Source organism: Cyprinodon variegatus, unplaced genomic scaffold, assembly GCF_000732505.1.
Source record: "Cyprinodon variegatus isolate N-32 unplaced genomic scaffold, C_variegatus-1.0 Scaffold68, whole genome shotgun sequence".
NCBI classification, from domain to species: domain Eukaryota; kingdom Metazoa; phylum Chordata; class Actinopteri; order Cyprinodontiformes; family Cyprinodontidae; genus Cyprinodon; species Cyprinodon variegatus.
The window spans coordinates 1,185,436-1,198,355 of record NW_015150521.1 but is presented as its reverse complement, the minus strand read 5'-3'; positions in this window follow the sequence as shown (position 1 = coordinate 1,198,355).

Below are 12,920 nucleotides of genomic sequence, written 5' to 3'. Positions count from 1 at the left end.
GCAGTCCGCACTTTTTTACAATGACTGTTGGTTTATAGAATTTTCAATTAGTTGATTGACTAATTGCAAAAAAAAAAACAAGTGTGACACAAACCTGATCTGCAACCATTGGGCAGGTTGAAGCAGCAGCTAGGCAGCAGGGAAATGTCCTAGTGTTCCTGGTTGGCAGTCCGCACTTTTTTACAATGACTGTTGGTTTATAGAATTTTCAATTAGTTGATTGACTAATTGCAAAAAAAAAAACAAGTGTGACACAAACCTGATCTGCAACCATCAAGCAGGTTGAAGCAGCAGCTAGGCAGCAGGGAAATGTCCCAGTGTTCCTGGTTGGCAGTCCGCACTTTTTTACAATGACTGTTGGTTTATAGAATTTTCAATTAGTTGATAGACTAATTGCAAAAAAAAAAAAAGCAACCTACAGACTGCAATAATTTGCAATCTAATTGTAAATTAGCTCAGAATATTTTCTCACTGTGGTGGGTATACACTGTGTATCATTAGCAGCAAATTGATGCCACTCTCTGAAACTATGACTCCCTGAGTAAAGAGCCACATCACAGGTGTAAAAAAAAAAAGAGTTGTATTTTATTTTGATGCTACTCTGATGCTTTGCTCTGTCAACGTAAAGTTGCACAGGCAGCTTTTAAAGAAAACGAGTTGATGATTCGGAAGCGTCTGTTCTATAAAGATTTCCTGTGCAGGTGGTGGGTGTTTATGCCATGAAATAAAACATATTAGTTAATGCTTGATTATCAAATCTGGCTCAGACTGCTGATATGCCTCAACCGTGAACCCAATTTGCAGTGCATGTTACGGATTGCACTAATAGACTCTAATAGTGTCTCATTGCTGTGAATGTGACCTATCTGAATGTTAAGCAGGTTCCTGTGAAGAAGATAATTATTTAACAAACTCAATAATCAGCCACAGAGGCTGATAAGATTGCTTGAAGTACAACAAAAACTGAACCTGTCAGAAGGAAAGTCAACCTAAATGTGTTTCATTAAATAAACAGCTTGATGACATTCAGATACGGGTGGAATAAAGTGGGGAAATTGCTTTAAATGTCACCAAGGCTCACATAGGCCCTTTATTTTCTGAACACACTGAAAGAGATAGCAAGCTAATGCAGGCCTTATCTTGCAGAAATTAAAAGCTTTAATTGTTGTGTTCGATTAATGGGCTTTAGGGGACTTCTCTCCCCCTTTAACACTGAAGTCCTTCACTTTTCAGATGAAGGTGCCAGAAGGCAGGCGGTATTTCTCTTCCTCTCAGCAGCCGTCAGAGCAAGAGGCTTTGATTAGCTGTTATTCTTGTGGTCCCACTGAGAGTCAAGGAGCAGCACAGCTGAGGGAGATTGCCCCTTGCAGGCAAAAGCATATAAAGCTCCCTTTTTTTTTTAACATCACTACAGTTCATGACATTTCTCATATAGATGGCTGACTTTATGTTTCAGTCTTTCATGGCATGTGACTCGTGTTTTTAAGCATCAATCGGTAAAAATACAATGGGAACGAGAACATTATGAGGGAATTTTTCAAGCCAACTGCCATTACGTTAATGTGCTGCTTGCCGCCTCTGGCTTGATTTCTGTAATATTTATTTTTAATGCTCCTAGCACCTCAGAAATGTGTTTCGAATACCTGCAGCCAGTCTACCCAGAGTTCTCAGAGGGATCCACCGAGGCTTGGTGGACGCTGTGTCAGACACATTTAGATTTCTGCCTTTCATTTTTCCTCCCACACAGTTACCCTGCACAGTGGCTGGTGAATGCTGCTGAAACCTGTGTGTGTGTTTTTTTTTATTTCTTTCCAAATACGCACTGAAAGGCAGAGCTCTGAAGAAAAATTACTGCAGCACCATTTACCACAGATGACAAACATAAAAGATAATAAAAGATATATATTCTCCTTATGCTTGTAAACGCCTCTTGCATGCTGTTCACTTTATAGCAGCATTTCGATAGGAAATAGGTGTATTATATTGTAATTTTTATGTAAAAAAACTGAAAATTCACACATATTGATTTATTACAGCTTTATTTTGATGGAGCAGCAACAAAGCAGAGCCGAATAAGGTATGTCAGAAGAGCTGTTTATAGCTGGATTAGTCATAGAAAGCAGCCCACTCCCCTCCGTGACAAACAGTCTATAAAACAGAGGAACATCTCTGTAGACCAGGAGAAAGACACTAGTCTGCTTTCCTCAGTATTCAGAGGTGGGAGAGTCTTTCAGTTTGAACCGAGCTTCTGCTCATAGACCCAAACAAGATTAGAACCTCGTGGGGATTGAAATCCCCAGCCCTAACACATCCCTCCTTACCCACCCCTGATATAAGCTCTTCATTTTCATCTTTTCCACTCAGTCCTCTGTGTAACTGAATATCACACCGGCTGCACAAAATTAGATTCCCACTTGAGGTAATGCCAAAATAATAATAAAAATAATACATTAAAAAACCCTTTGTCCAGAGATACTGTGTCAAATTAGGAAACTATAAAAAAAGGATCATTTATCTTTTTACTTCTTTGATCGCTTCTTATCGGGACCAGAATAGTCATTATGCATCTATTTTAACACAAGTAGTGACAGAAAGCATTAAAATCACACAAATCTGGTCAGTACTTTAAGGAAACAAAGCAGTTCCAGTCAAAAATTTAAAAACCCATTTTTCTCATCCTCGTCTTTTGTTAATTCATAAACTCTGGCTCCTATACAGCTCAGTTCAAGATTAATGGACCACTTTTATCTTGCAGGGCTTTGTTCAGTCCTCCTGCCATTTGCCACTTTCTTCTTTGCTATTTTGACCACTGCTGTTTCTACTCCAGAAACGGCTTAAGAGTACTTCTACATTTCACTTTTTTCTGTTGCTCAAATAACATAGAAAATCCTGAATATCCAATGAGCATTAAAAATGCAACATGGAGAAAATTTGTTTTTAGAAAATAATCGATAAAGAGCCAATATGTACAGTCAAGGCTGTTTTTCAGAGAATATAATTCAGATTTGTGTTATGGCAAACAAGAGAGCCCTGGAGATGCTAGTGAGAGAAGCTGAAGGATTAATTAGGGTGGCTTTACCTTCTGTCCACGATCTGTTCTGGAGCTGGAGGAATGAGGCTCTGAAGATTTTTGGAGACTGCTCATGCCCTCCACATGAACTTTACAATCAAATGCCCTCAGGCAAACAGTCCTCCAATATCAAAAGCAGAACCACCTGACTGCTACGCAGGACTCTGCCTCAAGCTGGTAAATACTTTTCAATTTCAAAGTTTCTGCATTTTAAGTTTATTTTCTTTCTTTTTTCTTTTTTTAACTCAAATCTGTTAAAGTCCATAAGCAAACTTGCGCTACTAGTTATCTTAAGAGAACACAGTAAATCGGTTAGATTTGCCTTTGCAGATAGCTTGTAGGGTTCTCTGGGGTTTGTTCAGGCTTTATTTAACATATATCAAATATTAAAGTTTATTTTCACTTAAAAGTATTTAGTCTCCCTTTGATGAATTTGTTTGACCTCAGTAAAAGAATGAAACTCTATTGGAGAAATGCAACATTCAGAGCAAAGAGCATCGGCCCTGTGGTCATTCTGACACTTGACTCCCATGTCCAGGTTGCCATTATGGTTTCACAATGCCATTAAGGGAAGGTTTATTTGCTCGGAAATCTATTTATCACGTCATTTGAGGTCTCAGTGGTGCCCGGCTTGTCCCTAAAGTGAAACACTGCCTCGCCTCCATGTTGCAACATTAACTCTTTCCCTCCACTGCCTTCAGCCATGCAGGCATTCCACATAGAGCTTGCTGGTTCTCAGAAAAACAAGAGAAATACTTGCTGCTGTTATTTGCTAGTTTAATTGGGTTGAAAAGGATTTTTTCTACAGCTCTGCTCTAGCATTTGACTATAATTAATGTGAGTCTGGGTTATAAGGGATTATTTTAGGAATTATTTGTCACTAAATATAAATAAAACACAAAAATCTCACCTGTTCCATTTTTATCATCTTACCTAATGTGTAAACACGATTTTGGACACACACATAAACACACGCACGCGCAGACACATACTCATTAGCTGGCAGACTATTGCTCACTGTCAGGAAAGAGGTGAGGATTAATATTTCATGGCTCTCCGCTGGCAGAGCGTGGATCTATTTCTCCACTTTCCCCGCTGTCCGGTGATTAGACTTCAACTAAGCCCAGAGGCTGATGACCATCTTCCTGTTGGACACTCACACCTCCTGGCTTTCTTTTAAATTGCTACAAAAAAGGAAGCTGCCCTGTGGGGTTCAGATTTAGATCATCTCAGTCTTGTGCACACTCCTTCCAGCAACATTAAAATCAAACCAGGAAGTATGTATAAAACCTGGTGTTTTTTTTCCAGAGGCTGCACAGCCCATCTGTTCCACGTGGACTGCACAAGTCAGACTGCCTGGCATTTCAATTATTCCACACAAAATGAATGTATAACATGGATAGAGCCATTTGATGAGGGTGGTCATAATAAATCAGATACTCACTAAGTGAAGTGCACAGCTGACTCAGGCACTGAAGGCTTTTTCCTTTTTTTTCACCCCACACACCACAGAGAAGAGATCCAATCTGCACTGCAGTCTGCAGTCATTTCATCGTCCATCCCATCGCTTTTTATTATAACTTTTTTATTTATTCGAGGAACATTAAAACGATGCAAATGGTCTGGCAATCTCCTGTATCTGTGCCTTCCAGAGATGCTTCGTTTAATTTGAATTGCACTTTATGTTCAAGTGTAAAAAGTTAGCTGATGGGCAAGCTTCTGAAAGGTCAAAGATTAACGTAAAAAGAGCTGAAAGCGTGAAAGAGTCTGGATGTTTTTTCATTTCAGTTTGTGGTGTCAAGGTTTTCATTACATGACCTTCAAAACGCAACAGAAGGACTTTTATTCAAGATAACATCGAGCACAGCCTCCATGCAGGAACTTCAGATCCCAATACTTCACAAGTTTAGTGTTCTTATTTTTTTTCCTATGAAGCAATAACATTTCTTTGGAAATTAGCTCTTTGAAGAACAACAAAACCTTTCTAAAAAAAAACTGTTTAGTCGTTTTAGTTTATCTTGGTCTTTTGGTGTTTATCTAAATATTTGCTGAGCTCCAAACAAAAATGTGAAACTTGTTTCAGCAAGCTACAACATGATCTATTTCACATACAATTAAAATCAAATATTTACATACAGCATATGAAATGCAAAAGCTTTTTAGTCTCACTCTGACATCAAACATGAGAAAACTGCTTCCTGTTTTAGCACAGTAAGGATGACCAATAACATGTTCAATGGTTTATAAGGTCTTTATAAGAAAAAGAAGAAGAAAAGAAATTAAACTCCTTAAAAGTACCACAGAATAACAACACAAAGAATTTAGCAAAGCTATTAAAATGTCATAACTTTAAAATTTCTGCTTTTTAATTCCAGCAAGACAGATGTTATTGTCTTAGGACCGGAGTCTTTGAAAAAGAAGCTGCTTTCTCTGTTTCTTCATCTAGATTGGCCTCCAATAATAACGTAAAAGACCTTGGTTTTATTTTTTAACAGTATTTACCATTTAATTCCCACTAAACTGGTTTTTAGAGTTTCATTCTTTCATCTCTGTAAAATTGCTGAAAATTAAAAGCACCCTAATAAATGTTACCTCCTCTTACAGAGGAAGTATATAAATCAGTGCGTCAGTGCTTGTGTATGTCTGCTTCTTTCCTCTTGAATCCCAGTTAGCTTTGGTAGAAGGTGACCTATGCTGAGTCTGGTTCTGCTCCTGTTAGAAGGGAGTTTTTCCTCTCTACTGTCACTGCATGCATGGGTTTGCTTTAAAGTCAACAACAAAATGCGAGCTTCATTCGACGGTCGCTATATACAATTCAGTATGCTTCTAAGATAAAGTTAGGTAAAACATTTCTTGCATACAGAAATATCTCCCCCTTAATGGACCCAATACAGTGCCTTTGCACCCCCAGATGCATTTTTGTTTTGAGGATGAGTGTGTCCTGTTAACACTATTTACTGCATTTATGACCTTCTCTTTTGACCCTTACACTAAATGTGATTTTACAACACATGTATGCCTGAAAGTGCAGATGTGCAGAAAAAGATAGCTACCAGCATGAGCACATAGGACAGCCTTATGTAAACATATCACCAGAAGGATTGACAATTAGGAGGACCACTTATTTAGATGATCCACCCTGAAATAAAAGATCGTCCTCTATACCTTTAAATCAAATGTTTCCAACTTTTTCTTTTTTTGTAGGAAAAGTAAGGGAAACTGGCAAGCCTGAGGACATAATTCCAAATGTAAAGTTTGGGGTTGGCAGCTTAATGCTGTTGAAGTGTTTTGCTGCTTAGCCAAGTTTTGCACTGTATTGGAAGGATGGCATGATGAGAAAACAACATTATTTGCAAATATGGAAGCTGTTTTTTTAAGACATTAGTGAGGAAGCTAAAACATGTAGGTAAAAAATAGGCCTTCTAAATGGACAATGTCCCAAAGCACACTGCTAAATTGCTTAACAAATGACTGTGGAACGTCAAAGCCTTTATGTAGGTAGAATTAAAAAGGTGCGCAAGCAATGTGGTGCAAAAACACGGCTTAGCTACACCAGTTCTGCAAGTAGAAAGGGCCAACAGAATGACAAACACTTACTAGGAGCTTGCTGAAAGATATTTATTTATCATTTTGATTCAAGTAATTTCCAGGCAGTAGGCAAATACCACAGTAACATTAGACCTTGTAATTGACCTAAAAAAAAAGGACAATTTAATCTATTTCGATAGCTTCCTCGAACAGAGAGAAAAAAATAGTTTTTTAAATACAGCATATTTTTCTTTTTCTATTTTATGCACTTCAACTCTCAATCTTTTGTCAAGTAAATGTTCCATCGTGTTTGTCAAACTGACCCCAATTTAAACAGACATTCATTTGCAGATTTATTCACTGACTAAGCAAGGGCATTAAGTCTTAAGTGAAGAAAGCATAACAAGTATGGATCACACTAAAGACATTAGACATGCTAGACTTGAAATCTGGGGACTTTTAAAGTTAATATTTAGCTCAGAGGGTTTTAAATCATGTGGAAATTTGATGGATGACATGAAGCCTGAGGAGAGATTTTCTAATTGAGATTCTGCGGTCTTTACATCCCTATTGTGAACCATCCTGTGGTATCAGTTCCTGGTGGTATTATATATGCACATTCCCCTCAAAGCAATACATTTACAGCAAGGCTGAGCATATTTGACCTGTACATTGTACAAACACAAATACATAAATATCAAGACTGCCTGAGTGTTGAAATATATTAGCATCATTTGCTGTGTTCTCTTAGCAATTTGACACGTTTAGCCTATTTTAATAAAATGCAACAAGAAAGCTAGAAGTCTATTCAGCCAAGATAAATGTCTAATATTAGGTCTCTTCTGGCCATTTAAAGACACTGACAAAATGATTAATGCTCTTCTGCTCTACTGTGTTCCTCCTGCAAGCTTTCGAAGCTCAGCGCCAGCAACAGTACTGCAACCACAATTTCCCAAAGTACTTAAAACCTTCACTTTTTTCAGCAAACATTTTTTGATTCAAATGCTAAGTTTATGTGTGCAAAAACGTTAAAGCGACATGAGCTTTGTGGATTTTTATTTGTGATAAATGAAAAAATAATCCAAGAAGAATGAAATCTAACATTTGAGTCAATGTGAACTGAATTTTAACACCTCCAGAACGATCAGTTTGATTTCTGTCTTGTTTATTTTTTATTGTTCAAACAAGGTCATTGATATTAAGTTGTACTATGTTGGTTTAATGTTTATGCTTCAGCTTGAAGCTATATTCACTTTCATGGGGTGTTTTTTCCCCCACTTAAATCCAAGTGAAATGTAAGTGGAATAACGTCATTTGAGCCATTTGAGCCAAGCCAGACAGGTGAAGAGCCAGAAGACACGGGAGCAAGAGAGAAACAGTTCCTTACAGCATCAGCCTTCTTTCAAACTTAGTGATTACAGTATAGTCAGGATCCAGGCTACAAGTCCATAACACATAGACGCAGCATATCCTATGGTAACCTTTGCTTTTCTCACACATAACATACAAGTTTGATTCAGTTTTATTTTATATTCAATGCAATTTACAACCATTAGTCATCTGAGGTTGTAATTGGACATGTTCAGCAAAACTGTATTCAAAATATAGTGCAAATCAATCAAATTATGAGCCAACTCAATCCAGTCAGATTGAGTAAATCAGTAATTTTGAAATGCCAGTTTATGAATTTTGCAGTTGAGGAATTCAGTAGAGCGCATACAGAGTTTACTTTGATTGAATTCCTCCAACCTGCATGTTAGGAAACAGCAGGGAGGAAACACTCCTTTTTTCTTTTTTCTTTTTTTTTACCAAAAAGCAACCTGCAGTTCGTGTAGGGGGCAACCCGCCTTCACTGACTTTGGAGAAACAGGGGAAGTAGGAGATATAAACAGAATAGCAGGTTATGATATGAACATGAAGCAAATAAAAAAATACAAACAAGTATGTAAAACACAATGGATTTGAATACATTTATGCACAAAATAACAAGGGTGCTCAAATAGTTTTTTTTTTTTTTAAATAAATGCCTAACCAATTATCCTACCTTAACAAAACTCTAAAAATAAACAACAAAAATATCCTTAAATTCACCCCTGGCAAATAAAAATGAACTAAAACAGAACTAATTTGAGTTTGTACTTTTATTCTTTCAAGTATTTCTGCACGTTCTCATTCTGAACTCTTGGGAGAGGATGAGAAGGCTGTTTTGTTTGGAAAAATGAAATAGTACATAATAGAAGAGCATTTGTTCAATAGCTGCATATTTGGGTGGAAAAGGAATAAAAAATAGGTGATGGCACAGCAGGCTTTCTATAAATATGGCAGATAATAAAACTCAACAAACACCTTTAAAGATCTCAAGTTTCTGTAATTTAAAACCGAGGCCAAAGTTGATCATTCCAGAACTTTTATATCAATTTTATTGCAACATATAAAATATCTGGTATTATTTAGCTGAGAAAACAGTTTTGGGGGCAAATTGAATAGCTCTATATAGTTAATAAAAACATATAAAGACAGTAAATGGTTAGGCTGGTAAGAATATGACAGCAACAGTAATGGAGTTACTGGTCAATATTGGCATTGTTTTAACTGTCTACTGCATTTACTATATGTCTGGACTTTGTTGTGATCTTGGTGCTGATGGCTGGTGCTGATGACTGGCTTAATTTCTCATTCCATTCACCTGTCTAAATCTGCCCAGTTGCTCATTACCTCTCATCTAATCCACCTGTTCCTGCTCCTATTTATGCTGCCTGTTTTCCAGCCATCAGTGCCAGATTATTTAAGCCTAGTGTAAGAAGTATCTAGCGTACACTGTTGTCTTTTTGACTGCCTGATCCTGACCTGTTTCGGCCTTTGGATTCCTGAGTTTTGGCCTGCCACTGTTCCAATCTGTTTCTGCCTGTTTCCTGTGTTCTAACTGCTGTTCAAACTCAGTCTGTTAGCGACCTTGGATCTGTCCCTTGACCCTGGCTTGGATTATCCTATTGGTATCTCTGCAATTTTATGATCTTCTGGTTTGGACCCCTGCTTCATCGCCTGCTCTGGATTCAAACTCTAGACTCCTCTGCTCTCCTGCATCTGCTGGCTTCCATTCTACAAGCTGCTCTGCTCCAACCCCTGTAACCCTCTCTTCTCTATGGAGAAGTTCTCCAACTGGTTTCCACTCCTTCCTCTGGACACAGACTGAACTGAGAACCAGGTTAGTGATTCACATGCTTGTTGTTTCCCATCTGTGCCTGGTGATCATTAACCTGACTGTCTGTATCTACAGAGAATCCAGCAAGCTGACAATTGTGAGCTTTCAATAAACTTTTTATCTTAGAACAAACCTGTTCTGTCTGCCTGAATTCTGGGTCCATTTGCCAGAGCCTTCACGGGCTTAGAAGTAGAGTTGAAGAAATTTGTTTTCCCTCCAAATAAATCATTAATAAAACATCCAAAACCTCTTGGGAGAACATCCTCTAGTCAGGTGAAACCAAATGGGAACAGAAGGCACTCTTCAAAAGGACACACCACAAAGACCAACATGGTGATAGCAACCACATGCTTTTAAATAAAATGTCTTTGTATGGTCCTGGACTTTTAGTTAACATGGATGAAATCACAAACGGTTAAAAATCACAAAGAGGTTTTGTCTTTGAAATCTCTGCTTAAGAGCATATTCTCTGGCATTAGTGTGAGGGAGTCCAAACATACTAATTGCTGCACCAGAAAATTCAAGATACGAGATAATCTCAGCAGAAGTAAATCTGACAAGAAGTCTGTAGGGTCATTGGGATTTGGGGCACCTTTGCAAGATAGAGCTGTCAACAGGAGGCAGAGATAAATATGGTCAGGGACATTTGCCAGCATTATTAAAGGGGCAGATACTTTAACCCAAGCAAGCTTTTAAGAAAGAAAACTGATAAAGAAAGTTTTGAGGCCTCAAAGGTTGAATGCAATCAGTGTTTTCCCTCTCTAAAAGAAACTGGAAGTTTAGAATATTTTAGAGTATTTTACATGCAAACACACATTCCTTGTTAGGATCTATGCAATATTCTGACTTCAAGGACAAGGCATTAAAACATGTGTTCTTTAAACATTTATGGGTAATACAGATCTTTAATGCTTTAGGCAGAACCTTTTGGTAGCAACGAGAGACTAGTTTTATTCCAGCCCTCAGGAAAAGGGGGACTTGTGGGTAATTCTTACTGCCACAGTTTCCCAAGAGTAGTATTTTTCTAGTCACAGTACAGATCGACGCACACTGAGTGCCAAGGCTGTGAGCAAAACACACCTCTCCATTTGGCAACCTATAAGCTGTGCTGCCGGATGCTTCTCCATTATTGGAAATCAGCTTCTTGATTGAATATGTGGACATTTTATTTTCAAGCATTAGAGCTTATTTAGCTGCCATATCCTCCCTTTGAGCTGTTAGTAATCAGTATTGGCAGGTTAGAACGAGGGGCAGAAAGATTCTGTTTTTTAGTCTGAGTGCATAAAAATTTATGTATTTATACCCTATATATTTAGGGTCAGCAATATCAATCAATAGAGCTTTTAAAATGGTGCTTTCAAGCCTCTATTTGACTTAGAAATCTATTTTAGGCCAAGTACAAAGCCATGAAACAAATCCAAAGAGTTATATCACCAAAAGGATATATATAAAGGTGTGTCTTTATTTCCGTGTCCTCTGTTTTTATTAAATGCTTTGCTTCTTTAGTTGTTACTTAATGAATTATTGTTTATTTAACTAAATGAGTTTGGAGATTTTGGCTATGTGGCAGTACCTCAAAAGAAACAGAGTTCTTGTCATAAGTAAAACTCAAAATATTTCAGTTTTTATTAAGAAAAAAAAATGCATGCATAAAGAAAGTTTTACATTTTGTCATTTCAGTTAAGCTGACATTAGGCCTTTGCAGGTAAAATCAATTTGTATTCTCATTAGCATAATCCTCAAAACTGTATAGCTGACCTAAAAGTTACAAGACAGCTCCATAGGGTCAGTTATTCCACTGCATTGAATGTGCTAAAGCAGGAAAAAGGATAAACCGTGTAATCCGGCTTTGGCAAATAATAGTATTAATCGCAAGAGTGGCAGAGAAACTGCAACTTATCAGAAGAGAGTTTTGAATTTGCATAATTTGAATTGCACAGCATGTGCACAATGATGAAAAATTATACTGCGTTACTAATATAAGTTTTAGAGTCAATTTTGCCTAATAGAAATCACTGGTTGTTTTTTTTCCCCCGAGGAGAGAATCTAACAAACTGAGTTGGAATTTAAGGTAAACACTGATTTTAACATTTTTTACCATGGAAAAAGCTTTAAAGTGTGAGATCCACTTGTAGTTACTCACCATTTTCTATGATATACATAAATAAATAATTAGTAAACAGAGTGCAGTTGGGTGAAATGTTTTGTCGGTGGATCTGTGAAGGTTTAAGTCTGAAAATTGAAAGAGCACAACCTCAAACCTACCGAAACATGGCCATCCACCTAAACTATCAAGAAATTAATAGAAGGCATCATTCACAAAAGAAGCCACAACATCCAAGGTATCTAGGGGAAAACACACATACAGGTCAGTAAGGGGAATCTGCTGATGAGACATTTATAAGTTGTGCACTGCAGAAACGTGTCCTTTGTGAAGGTCACAAGAAGGAGGCATGTTTGCTCTTTATATAAACAAAATATTAATCCCTAAGTAGCAAACCAACACTTTGCATCATACTGAACACAAGATTCAAAGATCAAGGTGATGGCAGCATCATGCTATGGGAATGCAGAAAATATATCAGAGGCTGCCAAATATTTTAGAGTGGAAAATAAGGTTTGTCTGCAGGAAACCATCCTGAACATTCAGAAGGAGTCGCATGGGATTGATATTCATGATCATGTCTGTCTCAGTCAATCAATGCATTAAAACAAATGCATGGTAACCTTTTTTTAAATACAAAAAGAGAAAGAAATACAACAACAACAACAACAAAAAAAAAAAAAACGTGCTTTCCATCCTAAAACATAATTGCACTGCTTTGTGATGGTGCTTTAATATAAAACACCTTTCCATTTGTGGTTATATCCTTCTTAAATACAAAACCATGTTAAAGTATTGATAAGCTCATGCAAATAGATTAATGCTTTCAAATTTACCCTCTATGACAAAACTGGATATCATTAAGACAATAGGGTTTGTTTTCTGATAGGAAAATGCGCAGTGCACGGGCATGGGGCACAACATAACGGATGCGCGCAAAAAGCAACACGAACCACAGGGAGAGAGAGAGAGAGAGAGAGAGTAAGAAAGAGAGAGAAAATGAGAGATAGAGAGGG